The sequence below is a fragment of the Canis lupus genome, chromosome 5 (genome assembly GCF_011100685.1).
Source record: "Canis lupus familiaris isolate Mischka breed German Shepherd chromosome 5, alternate assembly UU_Cfam_GSD_1.0, whole genome shotgun sequence".
NCBI classification, from domain to species: Eukaryota; Metazoa; Chordata; class Mammalia; order Carnivora; family Canidae; genus Canis; species Canis lupus.
This window is the reverse complement of record NC_049226.1, coordinates 77,261,391-77,276,881: the sequence shown is the minus strand read 5'-3', so window position 1 is coordinate 77,276,881 and position 15,491 is coordinate 77,261,391. Positions and strand designations below refer to the sequence as shown.

The window sequence follows — 15,491 nt, the reverse complement described above, 5'->3', positions numbered from 1 at the left end:
CTCTCTTTGCTCGTGATGGGTTTCTGTGTGCGTGTGCATTTACAGGGAGCAGAAGGAGATGCAGTCCATTAAACAGCTCTGTTCAGGTTGGGGCTGTGGAAACTCGATTTGCTGAAGTGCCAAATGTTGTCGGAGCTTTGGGCACATCTTGCAGGTCCCTGCTGGGAAGGGATTGCAGCTGCTGTTGGAGACAGTCTCAGGGCAGGGCTGGAGGGGGGTTGTTACCCAACAGGAGCAGAGTCCCTGCTTTCCCTTCTCCAGGGGAGGGAGTTGGGGACCATGATAATCGTGGTGAGTCCTGATTCTGCTGCATTCTGGTCCTTCACCAGATCACATTCCTAAGTGTCCCCTGCCCAGTCTCTTTGGCAACCTTGAGGGCATAACTGTGTACTTGGCAGTGGAAATACAGCCATGAACAACACAAAGTCCCCCTTCTCCTGGAGCTTCCTTTCTAGACTATCTAGAAACCACTCTTTGGTGGGTTTTTCCAGTATTTCCAAACACAGCCCTGATCTCAATCAGAGCTCCTCAAGGTTAAGATCCTGAAAGCCCATTCAGTCAAATCAGACCACAGCCAGACTGGTGGGGAGAGGCCCCTTCCTCTTAACAGCTTATGGAACCTCCTTCACTAACAGAATTTAGCACAATGTTACATCCAGCCGAGGGGCCTTGAGGCTTAGGTTATCCCATTGTCTTGAATGATTCTTAGTAATGACTTGTGTGAAGTCATTCCTATGCCACGAACTATGCTAGACCTTTGATTGGTGGTATCTGGGGAACCCTTGACTGTTCTTGGGGAAGTACTGTTACTATTTCCATTTTACAGTTCCGAAGACTCAGACTGAGGGAGGTAAAGTACCACACAACAGCTAGGAAGTGGTAAGGCTTAACTCAAAACCAGATCTGTTTGACTGCAAAGCCCATCCTCTAACTTGCTTAACAATCGTGCCTGTGTTCCACCCAATGTTGGTCCCATCAGAACCAGATGGGAGGTAGGGAGCTTGTGTTTAGTTGTATCATCATCCCCATTTCTGGCTGCCTTCTCCTAATCCACAGGTTCTTAACAGTTGTCAATGTGATGTGAAGAGCAGTGTATATTCTGGTAAAATTTCAGATTTCAGCCCCTAGACCCTTTGTCCATCTTCTTATTGATTTGTTGAAGCTCTTTGTATATTGGGGACATTTCAGTTTGTCATCTATGTTGCAGTTTTTTTCCCCCAGGATAATTGTGATAAACTCATATGCTCCTTACCCTTGGTGAGGGCTCTTGGCCTCAGGAAACGGAGTGTACCCAGGTGTTAATGATGCAAGAGCTGGGCACAGGGAAGGGCAGAGCCTCAGAGACACTACCATGTTCCGTAGTCCCACTGGCACTTGGCCTTGCTGGGGCGTCTTGCCTGCCATTGTTGCTCAGTTCTATTCTAGTGGTGTGTGGTAGTCCACACCCTCTGGCATCCTCAGTTGTTTCTGCTTTTCCATCATTCAGGATAAGTGGCTGTTTCCTCAGTTTTGCCTCCTCCTCGCACACTTTATATGAAAATCCCTTTTGTCAGAAAGAATCTGCAGGTGTCAAATTAAAATTCTTGGCACCAGAGAAGAAATCCTCCCATTAGCCAGAGATCCAATTACATGTTTTTAAGTGAAAATGCAATCCTGATTTCAATAGTGTGGAATGTAGGGTGCTTGCTCAGAGCTTCCTGTTGGACCCTGGTAGGGTGGTAGGCCTGCTTCTTCCCCTGCCCAGAAGATGCCAGTTGTCGGCTGCCTCTTAAGCCCGCAGCTGCCTGAGTGAGCTCCGCCCATGAGCACCAGGGGATGGCTCCTCTCAGTGTCCCTGAAAGTGTGGTTCCTGATTCCCCGATTCCCTACCTGATTACCCACCCCAAGCACCACTGCCTCCCAGCCTGCATTCAGAATCCACGGGGTATAAAAGTGTCCAAACCCATAGAACGTACAGCACCGGGAGTGAGCCCTCAAGTAAACTGTGGACTTTGGGGGACAATGATGTATCAGTGAAGGTTCACTGATTATAACACCACTGTGGTGGGGAATGTTATGGAGAAAACCATGCGGGGGTGAGGGCAGGGGTATGTGGGAAATCTCTGTACCTTCTGCTCAATCCTACTGTGGACCTAAAATTTCTCTAAAAAATAAAGTCCACTTAAAACGGGGACACCTGGGTGGCTCAGTGGTTGGGCGGCTGCCTTCTGGTCAGGTCGTGATCCCGGAATGTGGGATCAAGTCCTGCATCGGGCTCCTGTGAAGAGCCTGCCTCGCCTTTTGCCTATGTCTCAGCCTCCCTCCCTCTCTCTCTCTCTCTCTCTCTCTCTGATGAATAAATAAATATTTAAAAACAAAACAAAAATGCAAAACTTTAAAAAAGAAATCTGTCTTAGAAGAGAGCTAGAAGGATGTCTGGTGGCCCTGAGAGAACGTAGCACCCCAGACAATTGGCCGCTAGAAACCGCTCTTGACTTCCAGCTCTCACCCTCTTCACCAGAGACCTTGGGCAAGGAGTCTAACCTCATTGGCCTGTGAAATGGGGCTGGTGATGCCCACACTTGCCTCATAGGCCCTTGTTAGAGGAGACCAAGCTCCTGACCAGATCCTCGCCCATCATAACGCCCTCATTATGAGTGCTTCAGTGGGAAACTGGCATCTTGCTGCCTTGAACTCTTCCCCCCAGACACAGAGCTTGTCCCTGTTTCTGTAAGTCATTTTGTAAAGCTTTCAGGTCTTTTTTGTAGGTCTTACTCATTATAAAGTTTATTTGCGGTATTTTAAATTTTGTTGTGATACCGAGTGGCATCCCTTTGCGGCAATAGTTTCTCCCCAGATGGCAGTGCAGCTTGATGGTTTAAGAGCATGGGCTTTGGAATCAGGCAGTCCAAGACTCTGGTCCTGGCTGCCCACGTAATAGTTACCAAACCTTGAGCTTGAGCCGGTGAGTTGGTCTCTCGAGCCCCAGTTTGCTTATTCGAAAATCAAGAATAGTGGTAGAAGCACCCTCTCAGGTCTGGGTTCCCAGGTGAGGATTAAAAAAGGTCAGGGATGTAGAATATACGATGCATGTGAACATGCAGTAATTTCTAGCTTCTCTGATGCTGGTACTCCTTTCTGTCAAAATGGCAAGGATGCACATGGAAACCAGGAAGACAGGCTCTGTTTTTTTCCCCACATCCTTCCTGCCCCAGCTGTTGCAGCAGAAGCTGGTCTCTGCCCTCTGTGTCCCTGCCTGTCGTAGGACCTGCAGGCCCCGTGCAGGTGGCTAGGTGGACAGACTTCTTTTGAGGGGCTCGTTGTCCATCTCCAGGCCATAGAAAAACCAAGGAGAAGGCAATGGGCCGCAGGCCCAGCACCGGTCACTGAACCTCCTCCGCGCCCATGCCCCAAGTCAGTGGGCTGTGTTCCCAGCATCACAGGGGGAAGGGAGGAGCTGGTGGCCCTGGCTCCAGGGAAGAGGAGGAACAGCAGAGGGCCTGCTCAGGCAAAAGCAGACCTCGGGGTCCGCGGAGATCCAGAAGGGCACACCCACTGGGGCCTCTGGAGGCACCTGCCCCGGGGTCTTCTCACCTCTTGGAGCCGAGGTGTCCTTGACACTTGAGAGCAGACGTTCTCACCGCGGGAGAGAGGCCCGCTTCCCCTCCGCTAGCCTCACGGTAGCCGCGAAGAGACATTGCTGAGCGGACTTCATGGCTCAAGTGGCTGACGTCCAAGCAGGAAAAGAGAACGAGAACCGCCGTCTGTCCGAAGCGCGGTGGGCGGGACTGAGGGGCGTCGCTGGCAGCAGGGGCAGTTTCCAGTGCGGGGGGCCATGCGGGGCTAGCAGACTGGCTGCGAGGGGGGGCCCTCGGAGGGACTCCCAGGACCCCGCGAGGTCCCCGTCCTCGGCCCCACCACGCGGCTCGGGAGTGGCCAGACCCCGCGACTGGCTTTGGGGAGGCGGGAGAGGATTTCATGTTTCCATGATCCGAGTCCCGAGGGAAATGGGGCGGTTCTCCAGGCTGCACAGGGAGAGCTCACCGGGGCCGAGCCGCACGCCCGACAGGAGACCGGTCACTGCTGGCGGAAGAGTTGAACCGTTGAAACGCCAGGCTGTTGGCGCTGCCGCCCCTGACTGGCAAGCAGAGGCTGCCCTTGGCTTCCTCGATCCCGGGAGTGGCAGCCCCGTTGTCGCATCCTGTCCCTTCTTCCCACGCCGTACCTGTGAGTGTTCCCTCTGCCTTGCTTTTCCCAAGGACTCTTGTCACTTTGGTCTGGTGGGTCGGCCACCTGGGCCCAGGAGCTCATCTCCACTCTAAAAAGGTTTAGTTAGTGATGATAGGGCCTCCAGCGTGGGGGTCTCAACCAGAGGTGAGCATCCCCATGGGTTCTTCTTCTTATGGTCCCGGGTGACCGGGACTGCATGGGACCATGCAGGGACAGGGTTGGGGGGGTAGCAGCTGGTGAAATCTGTCATCGCTCCGTGTCTGCCCCAGAAATGGTGGCTTCCACTTCAGTAGAGCCCCTTCGTTTGAGGGCAGCTCAAGGAGCCGACTGCCCGTCCAGCACCCCTGCTGCTGGCTACCTTTGGAATTCACAGCAGATGCTGGGCTCAGACCCCTGCATCTGTGGGAGGAGGCTGGGAGCAGGAAAGGGCAGAAGGCAAAGTTTATGGGGGCAGACCCCCTATTCAGAGTGTATTGTTTCTATTCTGACCACGCCGCCTGGCACTTTTGGACTAGTTTTCATTATCCCCGGTTTGACGTAAAAGGACATCCAAGTGTGAGGAGGATAACTTGCCCAAACTCATTCCACCAGGAGCCAGAAGATGGATCTCTCTGATTCTAGAACATCTAAAAGCACACAAGAGCTGATCTTACTGCAGAGCAGGAGTCCAGGCAGGGTGGAGGCACAGCTTCCTTCAGGCCAGCCCCAACTCCCCTCTTCAGTTCTGAGCATTGAACCTTGACCTGCCCCGTTGGGCTCCTCACCCTCCCAGGGTGCATGCGGAAGGAATGGTGCTGGCAGCTGGGTGGGTGAGGAGCGGTGTGGGAAGTGGCCTGGAGAGGATCAGCAAGGGCAGGCCTCTGCCCTGCGCTGCCCCCGCTCTCCATGGGACTCGGCAAGTCCCCGGCATCTCCACGCCTCCATCAAGTGCAGTTGGCCTGGTCTGTGTTCGTCCCATCCAGCTCTGACTTTGTGTGGTCCTGACCCCACTCCCTGGAATACTAATGTGGCCTGCTCAGAGTGGACCGTCTCCCATAAGAATGGGTTTTGCTCCTCCTGAGATCCCTGCTTCAGTTTTTCTTTCACTCCAGTTTTCATTCCATCCACTCTCCAAAACAAACAAAAACAACTCCTCCACCCCCGCCTCGGTCCCCGAGATTGCTTTACAATCAGGTCACGCCATCGGGTCAGATACCAGCCAGAAAAACCAAGGGGCAGGATACTGAGAGCCGAGAACTTGGGTCCTCTTGCCAAGATTCCCCCCGGCCTTGGGGCATGAGTGGGGTTCCAGCATGGACAGCCCAAACAGGAAAGGTGTGGGCCCTTCCTTGCCTACCGTAGCTGTCCCCCCTCGCCACAGCCATGCAAAAGACACAGGGCACTCTTCCACATGGCTTTCCCTGTAGCTGACACTGCGACTTCCTTTGAGGGCTTCTGAAAGAGTGAGAGGAGGGAGGAACTGGCAGGGAGAAGGCCAGCGGGGGTTCGGCTCACAGTCCCCAGGGATAGCCAACCAGGACCCACAGCCCAGCGGAGGCACCAGCAGTCACTACTAGGGGTCTCAGAAAGACTTGGTCTTTGGAAAGGAGTCCTGGTAGCAGATCATTACTAGGGAGGAGAGAGGACTGCCTTGGTGACGGCTCCAGAATTGCACCTGGTGAGAAGGCTGCAGGTAAAAGGGGACCCAAGTAACCACAGCTGGCCCGGCAGCATTCGGCTCTGGGGAAGGCAGGTCTATGTGCCCAGAGGGTCTTTAGCTTTTCTTTCTGTGTGGACTTCTTCCCCTGATGTGCAAGTGAGAACCCAAAGCTGGCACAGTAACTGGTGGACATGGAGGAGGGCAGGCAGGGGGGCCTACTGCGTGGTGCCCACGGGCTCCCAAGGAAGACAGAGATGGGCTGGGAAGGGAAGAATAAGGGGGCAAGCTGGCTTCCCCGATGGAGGGCCCAGCATCGCAGGAAGGATTCCACAAAGAGAAGCCAAGTTGGGGACTGCCTTCCCCCGGGGACAGGGCAGGATGCTCTTACAAAGCCAAGCTGCAGGGCTGAGTGGCCTGCAGGGCTGAGCACGCTACCTGGCCCTGGGCCTGACTGCCTGCCACCAGCCCATCTCCCCTTGAGCTTAGGAAGTGATAGATAACCTTACCTAGAAAGGCCCAAGTCCAGTAACCCAGACATCAGCCCCACAGTGGAGCCATCCAAACAAGAGCTGCTATCAGAATCCTCTGGAGCTTTTTAAAACCCAGCTGCTTAGGCCTCAGCCCAGACCTCCTGAATTGTTCTCTGAGGTCGGGCGTCGTTGCCTGGGTTCTGGTATTTTCCATTCGCTTGCTGCCTGCCAGACCCTGTGCTGGACATCATCGAGTGTGCATGACCTTAGCACATCTCCACAGCAACCCTTCCAGAGTAGCTTCTGTTGTGTCCCCTACTTCACCGAAGCAGAAACCAAGACTCAGAGAAGTGAAGTAATTTGGTCAAGGCCTCCGTTTAGATGCCCCATGAAACCTTGTCTGTCACACACCGCCCCCTCCTCCTGCATATCAGAGAGGTCCCCATCTGTGTATCACAGCATCCTGTGCACTCGGACCCTCCATAGCCCTTGTCACAGTTTGGGAAGACAGAGGTTGTGTACAGCATGTAGTATGTGCTCAGAAACATTTTCGGAGAAAGTGAATAGGAGGGGCAGTGGATGGTGAGCCAAACCCCCCTGGCCTCCCCTACCCTGCTGGGCCCTGGCCCTGCCAGAGAAGACCTGCCTCCTCAGGGCAGGGTGTGTGTAGCTGGCAAGTTCTCTGGCATGAAGCAGAGGCCTGGAGGAGGGCAGGAGACAAGGAGCCCTGCGCTGCTCCCCTGGTTGCCATGGACCGGTGCCCGGAGACAGCTGGCCCCTCGGCTCATCACCTGGTAACCGAGCACTAACGGTGTGTGTGTGCTGCTCCCGTGCTGCCTGGAGCACAGTGGGCCCTTCCCCAGCCTCTGGCTCGCTCTCGGAGAATGTGTAACACTGAGAGATGCACATACTACCCCCACCACCACCCACACCAGACGGGCCTGGCAGGAAGCAAGTGAGCAATGGCTGGCCTCACCAGGAGGGAGACCCAGGGGTGAGGGGGTACACTGGGGGGACTTGAGAACTGGCTTCCAACTTGTCTTACCCAGGCTGGCCTTTCTCCTCTCTTCTCCCTTTCGAGGAATGGAGTTAGAGGGGTGTAGGCAGCCAGTACTTACACTGCGCAGTCACTGTTAGTGGGACTTAACAGTAGGCACCAAGTGCTGGCGTTTTGCATATAGGCACTGAGAGAAGAATTTCAGAGTATATAAAATGAAAGGAAGGAAAGAAAAAAAGAAAGTAGTCTTGATTCCTATGAGCATGTGTTCAAAGTTAGGCAAAAAAAAAAAAAAAAAAAAGCGATAATCCTCCTTTTTTTTAAGTTGCTTTACTAAGACCTAAAAGGTGTTTCATCAGAGTGGTTTTCTCAATGGGAAATCAAATAGATCCAAGCCTAAGCACTCCTCTCCTGCCCCCAAATCTAAATTTTTGGCAGTGATTTCCTGGATTTCCCTGAAGGCAGGGCTGAGGGAACCGCCCCCAGGAGGTACTGGGCGTGGCCTGCTCTGACCCCGTTGTAGCCCAAAGCTTTTCTGGAAGACCACCCATTTCTTGGGCCTGGCCAGGGCCCGATTGCTGCCTTCTGTGGCTCAGGTTTACTCTGTGTCGAGGACGGGAGCTTCCAGCCCTGGCGCTGGCTGCTGCTGGTGGGTGCCTTCTTCCAGAGTTCCATCGGTTGACTGCTCTGGGGCCGTGGGAGGTCTTGTGACCTTCCTTGGCACCCCCAAGGGGATTCTCCCTGGGGATGGCAACCAGGCTTCCTAGGATCAGTTCCTTGGCTGACTCCACAAGCCACAGGAGCCATTCTGTATGTGGTCAGGTCTTAAGAGGCCTGACCTACTGGGCCTGTACCCCTTGTGAAGGAAATGGACAGGCTTCTGTGTGGCAGCCGGAAGCAAAGGGCCCCAAGACTTGTGGATGCCCATCCTCCATGCCTCCACACTTAATTTCAGCTCCACTTCCCAAGAACAAGGAGCAGCCCGACCTGACCCAGATCTCACGCGCAGCCCTGTGGCCCCATTGCTCTGGGCAGAGGCCTCAGATAGCCTTGGCAGTGGTCAGGCCAGACCTTAGCCCCCAGGGCCTTTAGCCTGAGTTCACCTCTCCTGCCAACACCTAGCTGTGTCCCTTGGAAACACTCTTGGGGCTTCCTCCTGGCTGGGACTAGACGGGGCCTGGTTTGGGGATTTCCTCCCCTCCTTGCAGGGCTGGAAGACTGAGCCAGTTGACATCTGGGGCCTAATCAGCTGACCAGGGGCAGAGCCAAATTTGTGACAAAAGTTTCTTAGAGATAAGTGGGTAGAGTGAAGTCAGAGGCCTCTCCATCCATCCCCTTGGCAGAAGCTATTCAGACCCATCCACAGTTTCCATTTCCTGCCTGGCGCTGCTGGTCAGCAAGTATTCATTCAGCATCTGCTCAGTGCTTCGTCCTGGGACTTCAGAGTCAGGAGCCTCAGCAGGAGGCCGGGACAGACCTCCGGCCCAGGGAATGGGCTTCCAGCCGTTCCCAGTGTGGGGAAAGAGCAGCCAGGGAGAGTGAAGGAAGGGAGCTTCCCAGGATGAGCAATTTTCCAGGGCCGCTCTGTGGACAAGGTGTTAGGAGGGCCTGGCCAGCCTAGTAAAATAAGAAACTGGCACCGTCCTAGAGATCCAGTCCTCGGCCTGCTGGAGTACAGTGAGTAGGGTGACAGCCTGCAGGTGGGGACTGCCCTCCCACGCTCAGATAGGCCCTTTGCTGGTGTCAGGTCACCTTCTGGAAGGAAGGGCTTTCTCAGGACTCTTTGGCCTCCTTGACCTTGCTCGGCCTGCCACAGGGGGTGTGCCGGCCTCACCCTCCCCCCAGGCCTTCCTCTCAGAGTTGCTTTGTCAGATGTTTTCTGCACCCAGTTGTCACCGACCCACAATAGCCAGCTCCAGCTCACCCCACCCCAGGACCAGGGACCAGCTGATGTGCCTTCCCCATCATCACTTCTCTCCTGCCGCTTCCCCCCCCACCGCCAGCCTGTTGCCATGGCAACTGCAGGCACTCCTGCCCCTGCAGAATATTGCTTTCTTGTAACCTTCTTCCTCCCCCTCCCCTCTCTTTCTCTCACACAAAAAGAAAGCACAAGTGTTTTATATTCATTTTGCAAAAAGCTGTGTAGCGCATACTAATTGATGCAGCTTCCTCCTGCTTTCTTTGAGCCTTGCCTCGTTCTCAGAGCCAGGATTATAGGCCAGTGTAGGTTTGGGCCAGCCCGCTCCTTGGAAGGGGACTAACTGTGTTTCTAGAGGCCGAGCAGGGGGCCTTTCGTCCAAGCCTGGAGCAGGTGCCCTACAAGCAAGGCTGCTGAGGTTGCTGTGTCCTTGTCCCAAGCTTCTTGTCCACAGACCCCAGGGGTCTCCAGGAAGGGCACAGCACCAGACCCCTGGCCTGGCACAGAGATGCAAAGCCAGGTTCAGCAGGGGGGTGGCGCACAGCTCCCCTGTGTTGCCCTGTCCCAGACCCACTCCCACCTTAACATCGCCTCCTTGGTCCCTGGGCCACACCTCACTCCCTGAGCAGAGGCCAAGTCCTGGCCTGGGCCTGTGTCAGGAGCGTTGCTCCATGGCCTCAAGTCCAGCCTCTGGGCTCAGTGGGATTTGCTGTCAGCGAAGAGAGAACCAGCATCTGGATTGGATGGGCACAGGAGCCCTGGAACGGCTCCCCACAAATTCCTCACTCTTTTCAAGCCACACCTTGCTCTCCATTTTGGCAGCCCCTTCCTCTCCTCATATCTCAGAGGCTGAAGGAGATGGCGCTACTATTCTCAGACTCCCATTTCAAAGAACCAGGAGGGTGCCCGCCCTGTGTGTGTGTGCATGTCTGTGTGTGTGTGCGCGCTCGCACACGCGCGTGCATGCACAGGCCCACAAGTACCCGTAGTGTTGCCCCAAGCAGGGCTGTCAGGTTTTTTTTTTTTTTTTACCAGTCCCCAGGCACCAGAAACAAATCTTTTGATACGTAAGCACAAGAGGAGTGGCTGGAATTATTGAAGGAACCTGTAGACAACATTTCTAGCTTTAATTGTGCAATTGAAGTATAATTTGCATTCATTTGCCGTTTGGTGTTAAACTTTCCAAAATAAGGAAATTCAAAACATAAAATATGCAGTTTTGCTGGCTGCTGCTCTCCAGTGGGGCAGGAGGAGGAGGTGGTACCAAGATGTCCATGCAGATTCTCTATGGTAGGGAAATGAAATCTGAAGCCCTCCGCGTATGCATTGGTGTTGCTGCCCAGTCCCTGAGCCAGGGCCACTGACCAGACTCCGCTGTGGTGCCAACAATCTCGTAACCGAAGGGGAACGTAGGGATATCCTCTGTAATTTTCAGGACAGCCTTCCAAGGGTGAATCTCTGTTGGCAGATGTGAGGAAACAGACTCCCCATCATTTGTAAAGCTTTTTTTTTTTTTTAAAGATTTTATTTATTGATATGAGAGAGAAAGAGAGAGGCAGGCTCCCTGCAGGGAGCCCAATGTGGGACTCGATCCTGGATCCCCGGGATCATGCCCTGGGCCGAAGGTGGCACTCAACCGCTGAGCCACCCAGGCGTCCCCCCATCATCTGTAAAACCAAGTTTAAACCTCTTTGTCTGGGTCCTGCCCCTGCCTCTGACTTCTGCCTGGTTTCTGGCCATGGCCCCCTGGTAAATAACAAAACTTCAACGGAGTAAATTTAAAGATCAAATTGGCTTTATTCCACAATTCTCGAAACAAGCAGCATCCCCATGTAGCCTAGGAGGAAGCTGTAGGAGAAGAAAGGTTTTTAAAGGCAGGAAGCGGGCAGAGAGAGAGAAGTACTAGCAAAGAATGCATTGTTCTGGGCAAAGTCCCCTTCCTAAGAGGACAGAAAGCAGTCTGCCAGGAGGATTATCTCACCAGAGTTGACCAGGTAATTCCATGTTGACTGGCCAAAGGCTATGTTCCTTTAAAAGTTAAAGGTTGAAACTGCAATTAAGTTAGGTATTAAGTCTTGGTTTGTTGTCATGGGATATAGCGCAAGTGACTCCATTTTTAGCCTGCTATCTCCTATTTAACGCCCAACCCAGTCCCGTGCCCCACTCCAGAGCTAGATTGAAGCTTAGGTTCCTGGAATGTGTCACATGATTCTGCCTCTGTGTCCATGAAAGGTTTATGCTAGGTAAGAGAATGCAAGCCTTCCTCTACCCCCGGGCCCCTGGCAAACTGCTGCTCAGGTACTTCTGAAGCCTCCGGATCCCACAGGCCAAGTTGCTGGCTCCAGTTGCAGATGCACTGCATCCTGAGTGTTTGTTTACCGCCTCTCTCCCCAAGGTCACTGTCAGGAGAGGCAGGGCCATCCTGTTTGGCTTCACATCTCCAGTCAACACAGGTGCTGGCCCACAGTGGGTAGGTATCAGTAGATGCTGAGGGAGGGGCTGGAGGGGCAAAGTTAACTGACTGGACGTCAGGATTGTCTGACCACGAAGCCCAGTGTCACTTACAGGGCTCTGGTTTGGGGGCCAGAGCTGAGTTTGAAGTGGACTCCTTGATCCTTTGAGCAGGTCACTCTGCAATGGGGAGAGTGACAGCAGATGAAGGCATTAATTCTAGCCGGGAGTGAGGAGAGCTTCCTTCTCGGCTCTCCCTGTCCCTTGCAGCCTGGCCTCGGGGCTACTCTGAGGGTTGGAGCATCTCACAGGCCAGGCCTCAGGTGCTGGTAGTTCTTTCGGAGCATCTTTTATGTTAGGGAAGGAACTACCCGCCAGAAGCCTGGTATGGGCCACGTTGGCCTTCATGGGGTTGGGATGTGGCAGAGTGCTAAGCTGGCCCCAGCCGTTCTGCATTTTTCTCTTCGGCCACATTTGACCTCCAGGATTTGCTGCCTAGAAGACATGTGCCTCCGCCCACCTGCACAGCCAGCCCTGGGAGAGTAGCCTGCAGCTCAGGGCTGCAGCAGGGTGCAGATGCCAGGAGATGTAGGGACACAAGTGGCCTCCCTGAGTGCTCTCAGCCCTCCTGTGAGTCAGAACCAGGCCCGAGATGGTAGGGAGGCAGCGAGGCCCTGCCACCTTGCCCATGGGCACAGCAAGGGCAGACTGCTCCAGAGGTACCACTGGACTGTTTACGGTGCCAATTGGAGGTTTTGATTTGATTCTCTGCTTTTTTTATTTAAAATTTTTTTTTCCTTTTTTTTTCTCTTCTTTTTTTAGATACAATTCACCAACCATAAAATTCACCCTTTTAAAATACACAGTTTAGGGGCACCTGGCTGGCTCAGTTGGCAGAGCGAGCAACTCTTGATCTTGGGGTTGTGAGCTTAAGCCCCACATTCGGGGTAGAGATTACTTTAAAAAAATAAAATATTTTAAAAAAATAAAGTATACAACTTAGTGGGTTTTAGTATTTTGACAAGGTTGTGCAAACAGCAGTGCTAGCTAATTCTGGAACATTTTTATCACCCTAAAGAGAAACCCCGTACCAATTAGCAGTCGCTCCCCATGACTCCCTCCCACAGCCCCTGGCAGCCTCAAGCTACTCTGTCTCTCTGGATTTGTCTGGTCTGAACATTTCACATAAGTGGAATCATCATACAATATGTGGCCTTTTGCATCTGGCTTCTCTTAGCAAATGTTTTTAAGGTTCATCCATTTTATAGCATATATCAGAATTTCATTCCTTTTATTGCCAAAGAATAGTTCCTGGCACGGATATGCCATGTTCTGTTTATCCATTTATCAGTTGATACACATTTGGGTTTGTGATATTGTGATATAGAGTAAGAAAGACATATTTGGTCTTCATCCCTGGTTCTGGCACACAGAGCTCCTAAAACCCTTGGAATTTCCTAAGTGTTGAAAATAATACAGGTGACTTTTGTTAGGTTAGTGAAGTGACTGAGATGCCCAGAGGATGGGGGCCTGGGTGCCAGGAGAACCAACCATGTGATGAGAGGGTTGAACTTACAACCCAGCCTTCAAGGAGGAAAGAGTAGCTGGAGGTTACATCAACTGCCAACAGCCAGTGATTTCATCAGCTCTACCTATGTAATGAAGCCTCCTTAAAAACCCAAAAGGATGGGTTTTAGAGAGTTTCCAGGTTGGTGACCATATGGAGAGTTGGGGAAAGTGACACCCCGGAGAGCATGGAAGCTCTGTGCCCCTTCGCATATCTTTTATCTGGCTGTTCCTGAGTTACGTTTTTTTATAATAAACCAGTGATCTAGTCAGTACAGTGTTTCTAGTATCACAAACCACTCTAACAAATTAGTCAAACCCAAGGAGGGGGTTTTGGAACCTTTGCTCTTGTAGCTGGTCATCAGAAGCACAGATGACAGCCTGGACTTGGGATTGGCATCAGAAGCAGGGGTGGGCGGCAGCGGAGGGGGGCAGGCTTGTAGGACTGGGCCCTCAGCCTGTGGGACCTGGCGCTACCTCCAGGTCAGTGGTCAGAATTGAGTTGAACTGTAAGATGGTCAGCCCGTATCAGAAGAAAACACGTCAGAATTGGTATCAGAACCTTGGGGGTCGTTTCCCTTTTCTAGCCATGATGATCCCTGAGGCTGTGAACATTTCTATGTAACGTGTCCTGTGTGAACACATTTTTGGCCTTCTTGGGTAAACGCTAGGGGTGGAAGTGTACCTGTGGTGACTGTTTACCTTCTTAGGGCACAGTTGGCTTGCTTCTTGCCTCACTGTTTAGAGTGAGCCATTCCCCCACCGGACTCCCAGGTCTCCCTTCACCTCCCTGCCCTTTAGACAGTGACTTGCTTGGACACTTGAGGATCTTGAGTGTGTGGCCCGTGCTCGGGCCACTCTGTCAAGTAGCACGACACTGTTGCCTGTCTAGCTATCTTTTCCCCCATCCCACCCTGTCCCTGTGTCCTCTTCTTGCCACTGTTGAAGTAGAGAGCTTCCTGGGGAGCAGATGGCCTGGGCCTCTCTGCTTCTGGGCCTAGACCTGTTCCGGCCCTCAGCTCTTGGCCTCGGCATGGCAGTGCTCATTCCTGCCATCTGTCTAGGGCTGCTTAGCAGCCACGATCTTCAGCCAGCATGGATACATCCCCTGCAGGCCTAGCAGTCAGAATGTTCCAAAATTTTACGTATCTGTGCTTGTAAGGGCAGGCGAGTATGGGTCTCCCTGCCAGGCCGTGGGCAGAGGCATGTTAGACTCACCTGCAGCCCAGCACCCACACAGTGGCTGGCACAGTGGAGGCTCAGGCAGTGCTGAGAGCCGAGAAGGAATGAAGGAAAGGACACAGGTGGGAGGTGTGTGTGTGTGTGTGTGTGTGTGTGTGTGTGCGCGCGTGCACGCACGCGCGCTATGTCCAGCCTGGGGGAGGCTGGAGTGTGGCAGGACAGGAAGCAAAACAAAACCACCGGCTTGTGGAACAGTTGAGTGCTGAGCACACTGTGTTGCTGGGAGAGGTCTGGAGAGCCAGGGCTGGCAGAGAGGATACCAGAAGTGACAACTGGGGCTGGGCAGGAGGACGCACTGGTGGCACTGAGACAGGAACCACTTTGAAGCTTTGAGGAGTAGCTTTATCCTTTTTTTTTTTTTTTTTTTTTTTCAGATAAAATTTGCCCTTTTAAAATAAATGGTTCAGTGGTTTTCTAGTATATTTATGAGGTGGTGTGGCCATCACTATTATCTAACTCCAGATCATTTTCACCATCTCATAGAAAGCCCTGGAATAGCCTTATCTTGACTATTGTCACCATATTCCAGCTAGCTGGTCTGTCATGGCGCACACAGCCCACTCCCCGTGGGGATGCTCTGTGTCACTGCCACAAGTCCAGAACCAAAGCCCACAATTGCCATAGTAATTCTCAGCCTGGGTTCAGAGACAGTCACCCATCCATGCCCACAGGTATCTGCTGAGTGCTATGGACAGTCCTGCTGGCACAGCTGTGCTAGGACAGGCACAGAGCAGAGATGAATGTGGGGGAGGGGCAGGCAGCCCTACCTGCAGTGTGGCGGGAGCCTTGCTGATAGAGCTGGGACAGGTGTGCTATGCAGGCACGCACACGCGCGCACACACACACACACACACACACACACACCCTGCCCTGCTGAGGCAGCGCCCTGCTGGCTATGAATGTCAGATGAAGGGCAAGAGGAGATGCCTGTGCATGGCGGACAGGATATGGAGGGTACGGAGGCAGCTCTGGGGAACCTTCTGACACACAGCACTGATT

The 15,491-nt window shown here is 53.2% G+C and overlaps 1 protein-coding gene across 1 annotated transcript in view; it reads left to right on the top strand.

Moving 5' to 3' along the window:
• VAC14 (VAC14 component of PIKFYVE complex) overlaps positions 1-15,491 on the top strand; it is a 100,752-nt gene that overhangs the window by 32,747 nt on the left and 52,514 nt on the right. The gene's annotated exons all lie outside the window — the stretch shown is intronic.